Here is a 20689-nt window from a genome sequence, read left to right as displayed (position 1 = left end):
AATTGAGGTGTGCATTGGATTCAATGGTGCATTAGACTTGAGTAAATATGGGTATTTTGAGTAATGCTGCCTCAAAATATACATATAAATTAAGAAACATTTCAGAGCCTTACATAGCAATCACAGTAACATAAGTCTCCTCTCCTGAGAGCAAGCCTTGCTATTGTGCAAGAATCCAGCACTTCTGTTATTAAGCAGTTCCCACAAGAGCAGGTTTCTGACTTTTACATGAATGAAACCCAGCATGGGCTCCACCTTTGTTCTGATTCATTTCATTGCAAGAAAGGTCAGTGCATTTCCTTGCATTTGAAATTGTCAAGTAAATTCCCATAGTATCTCCATAACAGTGGTTAGGATCAAAACAGGAGCAGCCACTGGATTTGCTCCCATGGGGCCAGTGGATCCCCCCTGGGTTTGCCTGATTTTCCTCCCATATCTGCTCCATTAAGGACTGCTTCAACAACCCCATGGTTCGAATCTTACCCAGAAAGAGTGTGTATGAGCTCCCTTTCCATGAGAGAAGCCTCCCACAATGATGGTAAAAAACATCAAACATCTGGGTGTCCCCTGGGCAACGTCCTTGCAGATGGTCAATTCTCTCACACTAGAAGCAACTTGCAGTTTCTTAAGTCACTCCTGACACAAACAAAACAACCAGCCTCATTTCCTCTCAACTCAATGGCTCTGACAGTTCACCCAGCAGCACTGAGATGGAGAGTGTGCAAAACCAATTTTGTACAACTATACAATTTTTAATTGCTGAAGCTTTGTTGCTGAGATCTATGTTTATTTAGAGCTCATTCGTTTTCATTACCATTTTATTTGCTTTCGTTTTTCCAATCCATTCTGCTTCTTCCTGGGGAAGGCTTCTTGTCATGAATTTCTCAGGCGTTCTGCCAAATTGCTAAAAGATCCAATCTGCCTTGTTTTAGGACATTTGTCGAAAAGGTCTCCTATTTTGAGGCAATTTGAATTGACTATACAACCAGACTCTTAATTGTTGACTGATTTCTTTCTCTTTCTAATTTTTACAAGCTAGAAATAATTGTTTTGCCTAAACACAAGGTGATAAAAAAGACAGGGAAAAAACGCTTTGCAACAAAGCGGAAGTTGGCATATCATTACAAATGTACACTTTTAAAACTGTTAAGATGTATTACAATGTGTTAAACAGTGTTTTTAATAGCTTAAAGCTTTTTTTTTTACTGTTTTAAATGGTATTAGATTGTTTTTGCTTACCTGGCACCCTGAAATTTTATGATGCTGCAAATATTTAAATAAATAAGTAAATGAAATTGAAAATGCTGGGGAAAACGATAGGAGCATCTACTTAGTTATAAATGTGTAAATAATTGACCTGAACCCCAAAATATACCTTAAAAGCCAGCAGCTGCTCTGAGTGACGGAGGTCTGTTTTATTGGCTGTCAGGGCACCCCACAAGGACACTCCTATCCTCCTCCTGACAGCAAATGAGATTGTAACACTAAAAAACAGGACTTTACCAAAATTATTTGGTGTAGCTTCAGTCACTGACAGGAGAGGGCTTGGAACGCCATCCTGTTGTGCTCCAATCACCAGCACAATTCGGCCCATCAAGCTTGTTCAGATGGCCATAACAGTAAGGGCTCAGCTGCAGGCCCGGTCCAACATGGAGGCCAGTGAGGCCCCCGCTTGGAGCGCAGGGTCCCCTGGGGCGCCGTTGAGGTGTCTCCCCCCTCCTCCCCCCCCCCCCCCACGGGGATCACCGGCTCAGTTGAAGCCTTCCACCTTCTGCAGCAATGGGCATGGCTCTCTCTTCCTCCCTGCGTCTCTCTCTCTCTCTCTCTCTCTGAGAGGTCGCGCAGAGAGAGAGAGAGAGAGAGATCGGAGAGGTGGAGAGAGGGAGAGAGAGAGAGGGAGAGAGAGAAAGCAGGGAGGGAGGGAAGAAAGAAGGGATCCAGCACCAGCCTCTTTCTCTTTCTCCCTCTTAGGAAAAAAGTCTCTTCCCCGGTTTGGTTTTGCTCTTTCCAGACTTACCCAAGAGCCAGTTAGCCTTAAAGGGGAACACCTGAGGCAGGCAAGCCTTTCTAATGGGAATCCTTAAGAGCCAGAGGATATCCCTTTAAGAGATCTCTCCAGGAGGATTATGGCACCAGCTCATTTGCAACAGATTCAGTGCCATGTAATCATGTGAGTTGTAGTTTTACAAACTCCCTACCTAGCCTTCCCTGCAGAAGAGAGCCAGTAGCATGCCAAACTACAACTCCCAGTTTTCTGTCAGATTGTTTTGGATTTCAACTCCCACAATTCCTAACACCAGACATGGGCAAAGTTTGCCCTTGCCTGGTATAGAAGCATTCTATTCTTTTTCCCCAGACATGCCAACAGTTTGTATATTAAGTGAGAAAATCCTGGGCATTTTTTCCTTTGATGCTAAAAGTGCATAGGTTGTTCAGCAACAGCCTACTGGCTGGGTTGCTATGAGTTTTCCGGGCTCTATAGCCATGTTCCTGAAGCATTCTCTCCTGACATTTTACCCACATCTGTGGCAGACATCCTCAGAGGCTATGAGGTCTGTTGGAAACTAGGCAAGTGGGGTTTATATATCTGTGGAAAGTCCAGGGTGGGAGAAAGAACTCTTGTCTGTGGGAGGCAAGTGTGAATGTTGCAATTGGCCACCTTGATTAGCATTGAATAGCCTTGCGGCTTCAAAGCCTGGCTGCTTCCTGCCTGGGGGAATCCTTTGTTGGGAGGTGTTAACTGGCCCTGATTGTTTTCTGTCTGGAATTCCCATTTTCTAGGTGTTGTTATTTATTTACTGTCCTGATTTTAGCTTTTCTTTAATACTGGTAGCCAGATTTTGTTTATTTTCATGGTTTCCTCTTTTCTGTTGAAATTGTCCATGTGCTTCTTGTGGATTTCAATGGCTTCTCTGTGTAGTCTGACATGGTGGCTTTTACAGTGGTCCAGCATTTCTGTGTTCTCAAATACTGGCTGTTAGGAATTGTGGGAGTTGAAGTCCAAAACATCTGGAGGGCCAAAGTTTGCCCATGCTTGATTTAGATCCATCCCAAAAACGGTATATTTGGCAATCCCTTTGGGTACGACCTTGGAAATATCTGGCTATAGTGCAAAATGTTCTCAAGTGTTGAGTTTTTGAAACTGCACAAGATGGCTTTAAGGCAATTTCTGCCCCCTCAGCCAAAACATATATAGCCAACTTCAGTAAGCTGGAAATAGTCTTAATCATGTATCCAGCTCAATAGCAGATTGTGATGGGAAAGTTCTGGAAAGTGCAGTATAGAGCAGGCATGGGCAAACTTTAGTCCTCCAGATATTTAATAATAATAATAATAATAATAATAATAATAATAATAATAATAATAATTGTTATTGTTCTATTTTATTTCTAACCTGCCCTCTCTCCCCAAAAGGACTCAGGGCAGCTTCCAAATGCAAAGGCAAATATTCAATGCCATATACAATAATAAAAACACAACACAATAAAATCACAAATAAATCATAGCTAAAAGTGCATATAAAATTGTTTCTATAGGGAGGATAAATGATTGGATTTCAACTCCTACAGCTTAGCTTTCTTTGCCAATAATGGTACCATACCAAACTACAGCTCCCAAGATTCTGTAGCAGTGAGCCATCTTGGATATTGCTAGGGATGATTTTTATATTATTATTATTATTATTATTATTATTATTGACACAACGACGTTGTATGACACAGCAAACAAGATAGATATGCTGGATTTCGTTTCACAAAATCACAAGTCGAACACTTCCCAAGTGTCTAGGACTGTGTGATGTATTTTCGGATTATTATTATTATTATTATTATTATTATTATTATTATTATTATTATTATTATTATTAGGCCTTGCTCCTGGGAAGGTTCCTCTGCTGTGGCTCCCTACTTATCTATCTACCTTTCCACATATTCTCCACATTGTGTGTATGTGTATGTATACATACACACACACACATATACACACATACACAAACACATATGCAGGGACTATAACACACACACACATATATATTATATTCACCTCTACATTCTACCTTTTATTTTTCAGTGATTGGTTTCAGGAGGGGGGGCACCAAAATGCTGCTTGCTTACACTTGAAAATTGCCTAGGGCCGGCTCTGCTCAGCTGTCATGTTTTTCTCCATCTATCACAGGGCAACATGGCAGCCGATCACAGCTCCTCCTCCCTTATTTGGCACTACACATGTAGAGAGGCTGTCGCTTGCTGCTTACTGCTAGTGTGGGGTTTCCCTGTGAGTCCTGTCTGTTGTGCCAATCAAAATAGAAGAATATTGTGATGCACTGCTTCCTTAACCCTGTTGCTCAAACCCAGGCTTCCTTCAAAGGAAGAAAGAAAAGGATCCCAAGAAGGATGCTTCCTTAACTATGTTCTTCAAACCCAGAATCCCTCGAAAGGAAGACAGGAAAGGATCCCAGGAAGGATGCTTCCTTAACCCTGTTCTTCAAACTCAGACTCCCTTGAAACGAAGATGGCAAAGGATCCCAGTAAGGGTGCTTCCTTAACCCCATTTTTCAAATCCAGACTGCCTTGAAAGGAAGAAAGGACAGGAGCCCAGGAATGGAAAAGGGAGCCATAAAAGTTCCCCATTATCACCAATGGGCCTGATCTTCCTGGATTTTTTGGATGCCTAGCCAAAAACAGATTTTTCCATTAGCCAATTTTTGGGAGGCTCTCAAAAACAGATCTGGGTACCCATTGAAATTCAGATACCAAAAACAGATGGCCCTCCATCTGAATTGCACAAGCCTAATCTTTATTATTCACTGGAGCTATTGGCTTTTAAGGTAAGTTTTGGGGGGATTTATAATGGTGCCATGGTAGTTTTTTTTCTCATGTCAGGAGCAACTTGAGAAACTGCAAGTCGTTTCTGGTGTGAGAGAATTGGCTGTCTGCAAGGATATTGCCTAGGAGACACCTGGATGTTTCAACGTTTTTACCATCCTTGTGGAAGGCTTCTCTCATGTCCCAGCATGGAGCTGATAGAGGGAACACATCTGCGCTCTCCCCAGGTTGGATTTGAACCAGCAACCTTCAGGTCAGCAACCCAACCTTCAAGTCATCAGTCCTGTCGGCACAAGGGTTTAACCCACTGCTCACCAGGGGCTTCAAAGCCATGGTCATAATTATGTAACCTTATGAAATACAGAGCAATTACTGATCCTAGGTTACTAATCTATAGCTGCAATACTGGATTCCTGCCATGATAATTTGTACAAGGAAAAAATCGATAGAGGGAGCTGAAAATGCTCAATCTCCAAAGTTTTGTTGTGATAAACATATGGGCAGGATAGCCTTTGTCTGTCTGTTCCACAGACTTATACACTTGCACTAGTGCTGGAAGTATCTGTCCAGAGAGAAAACCTGTCAAAATTTTGGCATTTTTGCTAGAATGTCAAAACAGCCCAGTCTTGTGGCCCTTTTCAAATAGTTTTTATTTGCAGTAAGATTTTGTGGACTTCAGTGCACTTCATCAGGTGCCTGAAATGATGGTGATGGAGTTTTACTTATACTGAGTGGTGTTTAAAAGACCACAAAATATTAACCCAGCTAGTCCCACCCCAACCATGTTACCAAAATGTGTTTTAGTTGAATCCGTTGCAATGTAAATCTCTTTCCCCATTTTTTATTCCCTCCTATAAACCACACACACAATCTGACCTATTCTGACTGGGTGCTATAAGAAAACAAATGAGTACCCAATGAATAATGTATGAATATGTGACATTCAGAAGTTAATTTATTGCTCTGTCATTTGTTTCTCCAATATTACAGAATGAAATTAATAGTTGCCATTCATTTTAAGTTGTAATTTGTCACCGCTCTACCAGAAGTGCAGTTCTGTGAGCCAAAGACAAAATCTGGCCACTTTTAACGTAGCATTCCGGGAAAGCCTAGAGGGGAACCCAGAAGTGAACAGGCTTAAGAAGCTCCAGGGACTGTAACGTGTTGTTCAGGCCTCTGCAAGGAGAGATATGCTTGTTGTTGTGTACCTTCAAGTCATTTCCAATTTATAGCAGCCCTAAGGCACACCGATCATGGGGTTTTGTGGCAAGATTGGTTCAGAGAGGAGTTTGTCTTTGCTTTTCTCTGAGGACAATAGAGTGTCTCTCGCCCAAGGTCACCCAGTGGGTTTCCATGACTGAAATGGGGGTTCAAACTCTGGTCAACAGAGTTGTAGCCCAACATTCAAACTACTGCACTCTTCTTCTCCAGTCTGGTGCCCTCCAGATATTTCAGCTTTCATTATCCCCATTTTCTATTTTCCATCACTAGACATACTGGCTGGGACTCAGGAGTGTAGCTTTAGGGGAGACAAAATAAAGGCATTGTCTTCCATAAGAATCCTTGCTCCCCCCCCCCCCCAATGAATTTTTTCCCTTTAGTCCGCATGTTTCTAGCATTGCTGAGAACAAGACACTGACAATTCTCTCGTGTTCACATTTTCTTGGACTCTTTGGTTCCTGTTTTTTCCTTGGATGCTTAAACTGTAGGTATCTTGTATAAGGAGAAAGTAACTAATACCAAACATTTGAAGACAGAAAGGAGATTTCAATGGAGGAAGAGCAATGTCTTCATTTGTCCCCCACTCTGATAACTACACATCTTCTATGACCTTTTGTTTCAACCACGTGAAGTTATTCAGGTTGAAGAAGGATGGTCTAAAGGCCCTTCCACACAGCCATATCACCCAGAATATCAAGGCAGATAATCCACAATATCTGCTTTGAACTGAAATATCCGAGTCCACACTGTTATATCATCCAGTTTAAAGTGGATTTAATATAGTTGTGTGGAAGGGCCCTATGAGAGTGGAGAGCCATCTTATCCATGAATATCTCAGGTCCCTTATACATTGCCCCTATGTTCCAGGATCTGATCCCAGATTATCTTCTTATCCAAGATTATCTGGCAATGGAGGCTCATATAATCCAGTTTAAATATGATAATAGAAGCTCCCAGTGGTGCAGTGGGTTAAACACTAGTACCAGCAGGACTGATGACTTGAAGGTTGGGTTGCTGATCTGAAGATTGTCGGTTCGAATCCAACCCGGGGAGAGTGCAGATGAGCTCCCTCTGTCAGTTCCAGCCTCCCACAAGGATGGTAAAAACATCAAAACATATGGACGTCCCCTGGGCAACATTTTTGCAGATGGCCAATTCTCTCACACCAGAAGCAACTTGCAGTTTCTCAAGTCACTTGCAGCAACTTGCAGTTTCTCAAGTCACTCCTGTCAGGAGAAAAAAAATGATAATCTGGGACGAGATTGTGGGATATAGGGCAGTGTACAAGGGGCCTCAGAAGAAAGAAGTTTCCTAAACAACTGGAAGAAAGGGAAATGTTACCCCATGCCGCTGAGCACAATTTCTTCCTTTTTTCAGAAAATGACATGAATGCATTAGAGGAAGGAAGGCAGGCAAGGAAAAAGAAAAGAAAAGAAAGAACATTAAAATTTAAAATATGTCAGAGCAAAGCCAGTGTCAGATTTTAATGTTGCATTTATTTTAAAATCTTTCCTAGTGTAAAAAATTCTTGAAACAGTAGCCGCAAGAAAGATTCCAGCTGTTTCCTGTAATCCCAATATTGCAAGAAGTTAATCCAAAAATGCTGTTGTTCCTGCTGCTAAAATTGTACTTACCATAGATATAAATAGGATTGGGTCACCATGACAATCTCTTTCAAGATGAGTTCTGAGGACTTCTGTTAATCAGGTTCTATCCCATCAGTAAAAATGATCACATTCATTCTCCGTCTAGTTGGAGCCTCCGTTGGAAGAAGGAAATCTGATGAAGAAGAGAAACGCTGCTTTCTCTTTGAACTTGCAGAGATGCACAGACGGCTTTAATTCTGATCAGATAACATTTTGTGGAAATAGACATTAGTTTTAAAAAAGATACTGTTGGGATTCCTTTTCCATGCATTTTCAAAATCAGATGTTTCCTCGCAGAGAAGATTATTCGTCATTCCAATCAGCCATTTTAGCTGAAGCAACTGAAAGGTCAGACTGAGCTTGACTTTTGTTTAAATAGAACAAGACGGCATTATAAGGCAGCCCTGTTGAAGAAGATTGCACCCTAGTATGTTGAGTATTTTGCCTCCATGGAAAAATTGGAAAGTTCCCACTTAGGTCTCTTCCTCACAGCTGCATAAAATCACAGATTATTTGCTTTGTACTGGAATACATGGCAGTGTGGATTCAGATAGCCCAGTCCAAAGCAGATACTGTGGGATTTTCTACCTTGATATTTTGGGTTATATGGCTGTGTGGAAGGGCCCTTAATTGCTAATCAATACATTGCAGGACTACAGTTCAATTCATAAACAGTGCATGTATGAATTGTTAATTATGAACATTCAAACAATTTTAAAAAAATTGTTTCTAAATACACTAGTAAATATAGCCATATTTACTGTCATACTTACTGCCCGCCAGAATACACAGTTTAATGCAAGATGAGCTAGTGTCCCAACTCATTATAACATAAGCCAGCTTCCTAAAATCAGAATCATGCCTAGCCTCATAAATATTCCCAAAATTACCATCTTGTAATTCCATTGTAGGAGATTCCAGTGTAGGAGAACTAATTTTGTCACAATTTTGTCCCTTTCCTGTCATATTCTAGTAAACACTCATGTTTTCCTTTAATAATGTCATACATTTTTCCTTTAATAATGTCTAAACATCATAAATATTTGCTCTTCACATTTTATACTACCTTTCTAACAATTTGATGTGTCACATAGACAAAGAACCACAATAAAATGGGCAGATTTCCTCCACAGTATGGCTCTTGCAGTACTTTTCCATCTTGGGGACTTTATCACATGAGGCAGGAAAACCATTATTGAAGCTGGGCCATCACTTTTGGTGATGTTCCTTATCACATGATGCCTTGTGCATCCCACTAATGTGCCTCCTCCACACAATTAATCTGCCCCTGCCAACAACAAGCAAAACCTGCCAATAGCTCCCAATCTTACAACATTCCTGTCATCCACATTTTTGTGATGTTCTGCTTCTGTTCCTGCATGCTGGTAGCGAGGTGAAGTGGGGTTCACCTTCTCTCCCACTCTTCCCTCCCATTTTCTCACTATTCCTGGACTGGATGTTTTGTATTCATCTAAAATATTTTAGTTATACAGTATTTTACTTCTCTCTTTTTTTGGTAATTCATTGCTGAAACTGCAAAATTGACATATATGGAGCAGTTTTAAAAATCATGTCAGAAGCGACTTAACTGTTATAAGTTGTAGAAATAAATAAATAGAAGCTTTACGACAGTTTCTAAACCAAGATATACCCTGCAATATAATAAAGTGTCACTCAGGCTTGTGTAACAAGTAACAGTATCTTTACTTCAGTTCAAAATAACAGGGCAACCATATACAGTAGAGTCTCACTTATCCAACATAAACGGGCCGGCAGACCGTTGGATAAGCGAATATGTTGGATAATAAGGAGAGATTAAGAAAAAGCTTATTAAACATCAATATAGGTTATGATTTTACAAATTAAGCACCAAAACATCATGTTATACAACAAATTTGACAGAAAAAGTAGTTCAATATGCAGTAATGTTATGTTGTAATTACTGTATTTACAAAATTAGCCCCAAAATATCACGTTATATTGAAAACATTGACTACAAAAATGCGTTGGATAATCCAGAACGTTGGATAAGCGAGTGTTGGATAAGTGAGACTCTACTGTATACAGCAGTCTTTCTGAATTCACACAGAGAACAGAGGAAATAAACTGTCCCTTTAAACAGTCTTTAAATATGCCTCATTTGCCTTATAAATAAACTTTGGAGAGTTGGCAGCCATTTCCTTCCTGACCATTTCCAGTCAGCACCCTCTTCACTCTCCGAGGTGAAAATGGTAGTTAAAACCGTTTGTCTCAGCAGCAAGCTAGAGACATCAGCCAATCGGAATTCTGGCTCCTGGCTGGCTCAGTCAATCAGCTCTCGACACATTCCTTTCCGGTTTAACCCATTATATCATGGTGCCTTTTTGCAAATCCTCACATCCTTCCTTGGATTCACTGGAAAGCAATACAGTCTCATTTAAATAATACATTTAAAATACATAAATCATTTAACGTTGTTTCACCTGGGCTTAAAACTAAGCAATAATCCAATGTTTACCTTAAATATCATATAACCCTTTTTTACTCCATCCCAGGCAGCTTTGGTTGGGTTGCCTGCATATCGGCTCAGGAAATTAACTGCAAATGAAATATCTGCCCTGGTGCAATTGCCCATATATAACAACTGACCAACAATGCTTCTATAAGGTGCCTTATTGCAAATGATTCCCCAGTTCTTTTTCGAATTGCTTAATTTCCTGCAGCGACTTTGCCGAAAAACATAAATCATCAACAAATACAATAAGAGTTTGATAATCTTGGTTCTGTCCGCGTGTAAACACTCATGGATCCCAGGGTTGTTGTATGTCTTTCGGGCTGTGTGGCCATGTTCCAGAAGCATTCTCTCCTGACGTTTCGCCCACATCTATGGCAGGCATCCTCAGAGGTTGTGAGGTATGGATAAACTAAGTAAGGAAAGGAAAGAATATATATCTGTGTCCAAGGTGTGGCAAGAGTCCTTTGTCACTGGGAGCCAGCATTAATGTTTCTGTTAATCACCCTAATTAGCATTGGAGATGTTTTGTCCCTTGCCTGGGGGCATCCTTTGTTCAGTCAAGCCTTCATTGTGTTGGTTCCCATCTACTGTTTTGATTTTGGAGTTTTGTAATACTGGTAGCCAGATTTTGTTCATTTTCATGGTTTCTTCCTTTCTGTTAAAGTTGTCCACATGCTTGTGGATTTCAATGGCTTCTCTGTGTAGTCTGACATGATAGTTGTTGGAATGGTCCAGCATTTTTGTGTTCTCAAATAGTATCCTGTGTCCAGGCTGGTTCATCAAATGCTCTGCTATGGCTGATTTCTCTGGTTGAATTAGTCTGCAGTGCCTTTCATGTTCTTTGACTCTTGTTTGGGCGCTGCGTTTGGTGGTCCCTATGTAGACTTGTCCACAGCTGCATGGTATCCGGTAGACTCCTGCAGAAGAGAGAGGATCCCTCTTGTCCTTCGCTGACCGTAGCATTTGTTGGATTTTCTTCGTGGGTCTGTAGATAGTTTGTAGGTTGTGCTTCTTCATCAGCTTCCCTATGCGGTCAGTAGTTCCCTTGATGTATGGTAAGAACACCTTTCCTCTGGGTGGATCTTTGTCTTGACTCTCATGGCTTGTTCTTGCCCTTGCAGCTCTTCTGATGTCTGTGGTGGAGTATCCATTGGCCTGTAGAGCCCAGTTTAGGTGGTTGAGTTCACCTTGGAGGAGGTGAGGTTCGCAGATTCTTTGTGCACGGTCTGTCAGGGCTTTGATTGTGCTCCTTTTTTGACTTGGGTGATGGTTGGAGTTTTTATGAAGGTATCTATCTGTGTGTGTAGGTTTTCTGTAAACTGTGTGGCCCAATTGTTGATTGGGTTTGCGGATGACCAGAACATCTAGAAATGGCAGTTTTCCTTCCTTTTCTTTTTCCATGGTGAATTGGATGTTTGGGTGGATGCTGTTAAGATGGTCCAGGAACTTGCTGAGTTCTTCCTCTCCATGGCTCCAAATTGTGAAGGTGGATCCGCTCATGGGATCCGCTCTGCTCCCTACAAAACCCATCTTCCCAACTAGAATCTCACTTAAGCATTCATAATAATAAATAATAATAACTTTATTTTTATACCCCGCCCCATCTCCCTGAAGGGACTCGGGGCGGCTTACATGGGGCCTTGCCCGATACAACAATCAAATAACAATAACAGAGCAATAACACAATTATCTCAATAAAAACATCAGCAGGCAAGTCCCACCTGCTTTAAACCGTAAAGAACTTTTCATAAATGATAAGTCACGTTATTGTCTCTCTCCTTAGTCCTGAGTGGTGGCACAATATAAATCGTTTCCTTTAAATCAGCATTTAAATATGCAGTGATGATATCAAAATGATAAGTTAATAAATTTAAACAAGCTGCAATGCTTATAATTAACCTAACTGAACTAGAACTGACAGTAGAAGAATACACTTCTGTATAGTCAATATCCCTGACCTGTGTAAACCCTCTCACCACTAATCTCGCCTTATATCTTACCTTACCATCAGCACCTACCTTATGCTTAAATATCCACCTGGTATCGATGGGATTGCATCCCATAGGTAACTCTGCTGGTCGATACAGATTGAGCCTTTTCATACTCTCCAGCTCATCCTTAATAGCCCCTAACCACAATTCCCTTTCTCTTTGAGGTATACTTTCTAATTCCTCATAAGATTGCGGTTCTTAGCTCACCAAACAGATTCTATACCTTTCAGGTTTCCTTATAATCCTTTTACTCCTTCTTATGTCTACATTCTGGCTAGTGCTAGGTAACTAACCATCCTCCCGTACTATTGGATCTTCCTTCACCTCACCCTCAGATGATTGCACATCAGACTCATTGGATTCCATAGACTTATATTGTTTAACAAGAGGAGCCTGCTGTTCTTGCTGCTTGCTATTCTCATGAGCTCCCACACTATCAATAAGCAAGAAAACTTCACTGTTTACGTGAATCTTCTCCCAGCATTGGCTTTTAGCAAGTTAGCAGATCTGGAGATTATAATCCTGCCATCTTTATCTAGGAATTTCCAGGTGTTTGCCCCCTGTACATAACCTACCATAATTAGCTTTTGGGCTTTATCCTGCCCTTTTCTACTTATGGCCTTCCAAACCAAAAGTTCTTAAATGTCCTAAGGGTGGTTTCTTTTTATAAAGTAAATAATAAGGAGTATTTTGCTTTGCTTCTGACCAAAGCCTATTAATCTAATATTCAGCAGTTAGAATTGTCTCTCCACACAGATCTTGAGGTTGAACTGAGTCTGTAAGTAAGGAATCTTTGATAATTTGAATTTGTTTACCATACTCTGCACTCTGATAGGTGCATGTTAGTCTATGTTTTATGCCTTCCTTTCTAAGAAAATTCTCCAGATTATGAGAGGTAAATTCCCCACCTCTATTAGTTTGTAATGCCTTAATTCCAACATTAAATTGTCCTTTGACATAGACTACCCAATTCTTAAATATACCAAAAACTTAACTTTTTGTTTTAAAATGAAATTCCAAGCAAAATTAGAATAATTATCCAAAACACATAAACAGAAAATTGCTCCACCTTTGGTGGGTTTAAATGGTCCAATTAAATCTGAGTGAACTAAATCAAATGCATTTTCTGAATTTCTCAGAATCTTTTTACTAATGGGTGCAGATTGGACTTTGGTCTTTTTACAGACATTACAATCCAGGAATTTCTGGCAATCTTTTAAATTTATACCTTCACCAAATTCCTGCATTTTATATAATACCTTGAAACTTGGGTGTCCCAAAGCCCTATGCAACTCATGTATACACCCTTGATGAATAGGTGTGTTTTTGCTAATCATATTAATCTCGCTTTGGTTACCCCTTGGAGTCAATACATAAAAATCAACTTGCAGTTTACCAGTCCCACAAAGTTTCTTTCCTTTTAAAATTTTAACTTTGCCACCAGAGATATTTAAATCATACCCTTTCTTATCTAATGAACTTACCGAAAAGAGGTTATACTCAATTTCTGGGACATATAATACATTTTTTAATGTTCTATCTAAATGTTTTACATAAACATCTCCTTGCCCCTCAACATGGTAATATATACCATCTGCGAGAGAAACTGTAGGACATTCAGGTTTTACAATGTTAGAAATCAACTCTCTCTTATTTACAACATGTTGAGAGAACCCAGAGTCAATGAGAAAAATGTCCTCATCTTCTTTACTTCCTTTGATTCATCTTCTTTTTGTGTGGCTTTGGACAGTCTCTTTTTAGATGCCATGTAGATCTGCAGTTGTAGCACTTCTTTCTGACTACATACACCTTTTTGGTCTCTCTTTCAGGCCCTGCTGCAACTGCTTCTGCCGATCATCTTCCCTGATGCTCCAGATTGCTGTCTTTCCTCCTTTCCCAGTCAGCTGTTAGTCTAGTACATATGTATTGCAGGTTCATCTGGCTTTGAGGTAGTGACACTAAGGCATTAATGGTACCATCAGACGAATTGTCCATTGAGATAGAACAATATAATATTTGTTCTCCTCAGAGAGATGGAATCCTCTCTCCTCCAGCTGTAGAAATAATGTCTGTAGCAAAACAGCCACTGACGCTGCCGAACTCGAGGCATGAATTTCCTTTAGTCTGACCCAAATCTCATGGGCCATTGCCAGGCTGGCAATGTGGACCAACTGATCATCATCCACACTTAAAATCAGTATTGATCTCGCCCTCTTGTCTTCTCTGTGATGTTCCTCTGCATTTTGCCCTTGAATCAGAGCTGCAGTGCATTCCCACAATGATTCTTTCCTTAAATAACTCCATTCTTATTCTCCATGTGGAATATTTATTTGCCCCAAGTTTGGCCATGAGAAATGCCACAAGATTCACCTCCATCTTTGAGGTTTTTCTTCTTGCCAATGCAGAGCTTTGCCAAATTACAGTTACTGTCTTTTTACAATGACACTAAACAAATGATTCAGACTGATGATAACACTGGGCCCATAACCTGGACGCCCAGATGTGATAGCTGGGAGGCTTCTCTCATGGCAAGCTAGAGCTGACAGACATGAGCTCACCAAGTCTCGCAGATTTGAACCAGCAACCTTCAGGTCAGTAGTTCAGCTGGCACAAAGGTTTAACCCATTGTGCCACTGCGGCTCATCTATGGAGAAGTGGAAGTGCCGAAAGGTGGGACCAGTTCTTAAACACGCTTCTGGAATGAGCTTCGTGTATTCCAAGTAGACTGGAATGTACTTACTCCCAATCTTTTTTATACTGCTTTTAAACCACTTCATTGGATGTATTGCAATAGCAGATTCCCAGATTAGTTTAGTGTTTACACCTTATTTTTTGTTATTTAATATTTAATGTTTATTTTACTTAAGTGATATTTGTCTTTACTGTTCTAATGTAGCACAAATCCTGTGTAAAATCATACTATGTATTTTTGACATTAATATTGAAATCTGAAATATATACAGAAAATCTTTATATACACAATTGCATGTGTAAGTACAATTGTGGAATCACAGGTTAGTGAAATGGTGCAATTTGTGAATGAAAAGCAGTGTGATTATGGAAGTGTTCATCATTGTATGCATCTGCTATCTATCATGGTACAATTGCAGTGGAGTAACAACTTAAGGCCCTTCCACACAGCCCTATATTTCAGAATAAAGGCAGAAAATCCCACATTATCTGAATGTGGACTCAGATAACCCAGTTCAAAGCAGATATTGTGGGATTTTCTGCCTTGATATTCTGGAATATAGGGCTGTGTGGAAGGGCCTCTAGTGAAGTAAATTCCAGAGGTGCCATTTATTTATTTATATATCACTTTTTTATCTTAAAGAGACTCAAAGTGGTGACCAATGGTAAAAATAATACACTATATAATGAAAAACCTAAATACTATAAACATAAAAATGGCATTAAACTTGGTACTATCTAAAAATGAATAAGTAATACCATTAAAAGCAGCGATTCTAGTTTTCTATGCATTGGAATGTTTTTTTGTGAGATGCATTCTCTCTCATGAACCTTCACCTACAATCCAAATCAATATGTTGGAGGAACCTCATTTCACTGCTTCGTTTCCTGAAAATCAGGTCATATACCCTGAACTGAACAAAAGGGGAGGAGGGGGATAGCAAAGCAACTGGATCATATGTTTTCGCACACAGGTGAATAGTGCTCCTCCTTGGTTTCTCCCTTCCCCCCCCCCCTCTCTCTCTCTCTGGACTTGACATCTTAGAACGTGTTCCTTTGTGGTCTTTCTTTTCCCAGCTTCCTGCTCTAAGACCTAAATATCGATGTTCCCTATGATTTTTCTCACTGAGAAACAGAAGGATTAGAATAAAGGAACCCAGGGAGGCAGAAATGAGCCAACTTTCTATCAATCTTTTGTGTGGAGTACAAGTCACCCTGCACAGATATCCCTTTGGAGTATTTCACAAAAGATTTGAAATCCATTTAAAACTAAATGGAATCCATTCAGCAGAGAAGGGGGGTTGGAAGGATTATTTTTCTGACTGGCTTTATTCTAGTGAAATAAAGAATTACTGTTGTATCATTTCTATTAATCAGGGACAGAAGAGCTTGCTGGCATCTTGGAGGGGGAATTAAATGGCTACTCAAACTGATGTTGTCTCACTGATACCAGTTTAGCCCACGCAAATGTGAGTGATCATTGAATAGACCTCCTCGAGAGTCTTTATACAGTTTTACAATATGCAAGTAGTATTCGAGCCACACAGATTGATTCAGATCTCTTCCTCATCTTAAAGAGGCTAATTTTAAATGTGCAATAAAGGAATACAAAAACAAGCATAGCTTGGTAGATTTTGTTGTTTTCCTCTTTCATTCATGTATTGAAACCAGTGCTGAAATTTAAACCTTTTTCAGTGAAATTGTAGTCTTACTAGAATCAATTAACCTGGGTGGGGTTGAATCTCTGTAAAGAATGGTTATAAAACTGCACTATATCAAGAGAAGAAATAGAACTCTTTCAAAGTATCTGTAATTCATCAACTCTTTCTATTTTTGAATTATTCTTTGAGTTATGCTTTCCACATAGATTGGAACTGGTAGAAATTCCTGATTTTGACAGAAGCTAATGATTTGTTTTTATTACAGTATGACCTCTTTATCTACAAAACCAATATAAACAGTTTTATTTACTCATGTAAATGCAACAATACTTAGCACTGAAGAGTAGAGAATGCTTCAAAGAGGACAGTAGTAACAGGGTTAGAGAGTTTGTGGTGCCTGGAGTACTCTCCTTCTATGTCTTCTTATCCTGACCCCTCTGCGATGTAAACTGATGCTCTTAGACACATTTCTGCCCCTCTTCCTCTTACCATGTGTCCTCGCTCAACTTTCCAAGATGTAGCTAAGTTAGATCAGTACCCTGAGTAACTTCCCTATCTTAGAATGGAGTCCATAGAAAAAAGTTTAGTTTCTTTCTCAAGTCAGTAGTGTGTTTGCTCCTTAAATAAACCTCTCTAACTTCTACATGCACTTTACCAATTCACAGTTTCACTCATTCACTTAGGATCCCCTATACAAGCTATAACCCCCTTTTTGGTACCTCTATCATTCATCCCATTTAAAGTAAATAGTAGGCTTGAGTGATCCATGAAAAAAATGTTTCTAAACTCGCTTCAAAATGAGGGGGCGCTGGCGCTTCATTTCTGAAACTACTTCCAAAATTTGGCCCAAAAAATGTTTCAAAACTTAAGAATATTAGGAATATTCAAAATTAATTCGTCAATGGCAGACGCGCATGTGCAGTGGCCAAAAACAGCACCGGGGGGACTTTACAGGACTCTCCCGCCCTCATTTTTTGAGCTATCTTCTTCAAACTTGATACAGTGGTAGAACACATTTAACACTGCTAGCTCACCAAAATTCAGAACGTTTCCCTTATCCTCTGATTTTTGGCGAATCTTCATAATTTTATAATAAACCATTTTGAATAATTGCAGAAATCTGTTCCTGGTTTGAAAGTCTTATTTTCTGTTTCGTTGGGTTGTCTTTACTTTGAAAGTCATTTTTCTACTTCAAAAACTATGTTTTTGTGGCCGAAACTTTGTTAAATTGGTGGACAGTGTCTCAGGAAACCATAATGTGCTCCATGTTCCTTGCGCAAAGACAAAGTTTAGGCAGTGTCATAAATTTTGCCATGTTTCTATGACAGAACCAATTTGGAAAAGACATTTATCACCCATGAACAGAAATCATAGTACACCATCAAATCATTCCTGACAGATGGCCATCAGCCTCTGAATAAGGAAATCAGTTCCTGGTTTGAAAGTGCTATTTCCTGTTTCATTGGCTTTTCTGGGGCTGAGAGTGTGTGACTTGCCCAAGTGGGTGGCTGAGTGGGGAATCAAGCCACAATAGGAGTCCAACACTCAAACCTCTCCCTCCCTCTCTCTCTAAACTTCTCATACCTTCCAAGAATTCACATACTGTATGAAAGTTTGGTCAAGATGGTCAGAGGAGGGCAACTAAAATGATCTAGGGTCTGGAGAACAAGCCCTATGAGGAGCGGCTTAAAGAACTGGACATGTTTCACCTGAAGAAGAGAAGGCTGAGCGGAGACATGATGTATAAATTAGTGAGGGGAAGTCATAGGAAGGAGGGAGGGAGCTTGTTTTCTGCTGCCCTGCAGACTAGGACGCAATGGAACAATGGCTTCAAACTACAGGAAAGGAGATTTTACCTGAACATGAGGAGGAACTTCCTCACTGTGAGAGCTATTCAGCAGTAGAACTCTCTCCCCCAGAGTGTGGTGGAGGCTCCTTCTTTGGAGGCTTTTAAGCAGAGGCTGGATGGCCATCTGTCGGGGGTGCTTTGAATGTGATTTCCTGCTTCTTGGCAGAATGTGGTTGGACTGGATGGCCCACGAGGTCTCGTCCAACTCTACTATTCAATGACTCTATGATTCTAAGTGAGGACAAAAGTGGGTGGGGAATGTTAAGAGGAGAGAGGGCCTGGGACATCTGAGAATTGTAGTTTTAAAGCGGGCATAGTACTATTGGAGAAACGTCTGCTTCAGCCCAATGCTTTTATAAATGGTGAAAATTCAGAGGCTTCTGCTTTTTGAAAGCGATTGGGATGAAATTTGCCACAATCGAAGCAAAAATTAACCACTCTTTGCCAATCAAGTTTCATAATCCACTGATTTTTGGGGAATTTTGAAACAATTTTTTTAAAATGCTACCAGAACAATGGCCACGCCTCTCCCTCCCTCTTCCTTTCACCCTGATTGGCTGAGAGGCATGCCAACATGGCTTCACCTCTCAGAGGGGCTACAGCTACATCCAAAGACATCAGAAACAGAAAAAAGGTGCTTTTTGATTCAAATTCGTAATATTAGGAAGGCAGTGAGCAGATGTTTCAAAAATCGCTTCAAAAGTGCTTTTGAACCAAATTTGAAATGAATTTAATGGACTAATAAAAAATTTGCTCAACCCTAGTAAATAGGGTGTATTATCCAGGCAAGTCTGAGAATGTATCCACTATGGATATGGCTCGTGGAATATTTTATTGATTACTTACATTGTAACTTGTCTTTTCTCCAATTTTGTTGCAGAAACATGTACAGCTTTTCTTTTCCCAATTAAAAAAACCCATGTGTGTATGAGGAAAAACCACAGGAGAAGGAGAGAGAAAACGAGAACTCATCAAGTCTCATGGATATATAGTTATGAGGTGTTGTAGCTCAAGCACCTGTTGGAAGAAGCACAAAAGGGGAAAATGCTGTAAACATCCTTTGTTTGGCTGGTGTTTGGTCTCACCATTAACAACACTGCAGTTTTACAAGAGCAAAAATGAATTGTGCACCCACTGGAACCCAGTAAGAGCTTGTGATAACTAGCTCCCTTCATCCCCTCATTCTTGTGAGAGGTCTAATCCCAACAGACTGAACAATTTTTGCTGACCTTGAAAGGTTATTTTTCAAAACAAAATTCTTCTGTTACTTATTAAAGTGTATTAAATGGCAACTAGTTGCTGCTACTTATTACAATGATAGAGTGCTACATTACTTGTTATACATCTTACGATTTTTCTGTTACTTTGTCACTTGTTTGAGATGGAAAACCTAGGACTTTTTTCTGATAAGAAAATAACATCTAAGCAGCAATCTTTGTGTCAAAAAGCCTCTTTAAATACTCTTAAAAGTAACATGGATAACGAAGCAGAAATGTTGTATTTGTTGCATCAGTAATTTCCTTGCTTATTAAATGTAATATTGTAAATGTATATTGCTTATTAAATGTAATATGGTCATTGTATCATTACCATAAAAATAGCTAGTTACAATTGAGAAAGATAGTTTGTAACTCATTGTTTCCATACCTTGAAATCCATTATCTGAGAGCAGGCTAAAGAGGTAGTAGTGGAGGATAATAGGGCGGACTCCACAACCCTGTTTCACCCACAAAACCCTCTCCAGGAAGGAAGCTGTTCCTACTGATATTTGTCAGTATAAAGCTCAGAAGTTGGTCTTCCCTCCGCTTTTTCCTCTTCTCTTTCATCCCAAATGTGACCCTTTTCACCACAATCTCCCCTATGGATACTCAGACACCCATCCGCAGGGTTCCCCTTGGCATTCAGGGATCCTCTGCAAATGTCTTCCCCCTCCTCGTGGATATCCAGACACCCATGGATTAAGATCTCTCAACCTAGGGATCCCAAGCATTCAATGAAGGTGGAGCTGGATTTGGCACCACAAATAGTGCTAGCCCAGAATGGCCATATGATTTCATTTCTATTTCTTCCAGTTGAATGGAAGCAGGGATTTAAATCATAGAATCATAAAATCATAGGGTTGGAAAAGATGTCATGGGCCATCCAGTCCAATCCCTGCCAAGAAACAGGAAAATCGCAATCAAAGCACCCCCCAACAGATGGCCACCCAGCCTCTGCTTAAAAGCTTCTAAAGAATGAGCCTCCACCACAGCCTGGGGCAGAGAGTTCCACTGCTGAACAGCTCTCACAGTGAGGAAGTTCTTCCTAATG

General features: G+C 40.1%; 1 long non-coding RNA gene across 2 annotated transcripts in view; it reads right to left on the bottom strand.

Annotated features, from left to right (window-relative positions):
- Positions 1-8818: 8818 nt before the first annotated feature.
- LOC103280330 (uncharacterized) overlaps positions 8819-20689 on the bottom strand; it is a 40897-nt gene continuing 29026 nt past the window's right edge. For both annotated transcript variants that reach the window (XR_010006540.1, XR_001730871.2), the window contains 2 exons: positions 19226-19396; positions 8819-10087 (listed from right to left, as the gene is read on the bottom strand). This is a non-coding gene — a long non-coding RNA (uncharacterized LOC103280330). The remainder of the gene's footprint in view (positions 10088-19225; positions 19397-20689) is intronic.

This window comes from Anolis carolinensis, chromosome 1, assembly GCF_035594765.1.
Source record: "Anolis carolinensis isolate JA03-04 chromosome 1, rAnoCar3.1.pri, whole genome shotgun sequence".
Taxonomy (NCBI): Eukaryota; Metazoa; Chordata; class Lepidosauria; order Squamata; family Dactyloidae; genus Anolis; species Anolis carolinensis.
The sequence above is the reverse complement of the archived record's forward strand: the minus strand, read 5'-3'. Positions and strand labels throughout refer to the sequence as shown.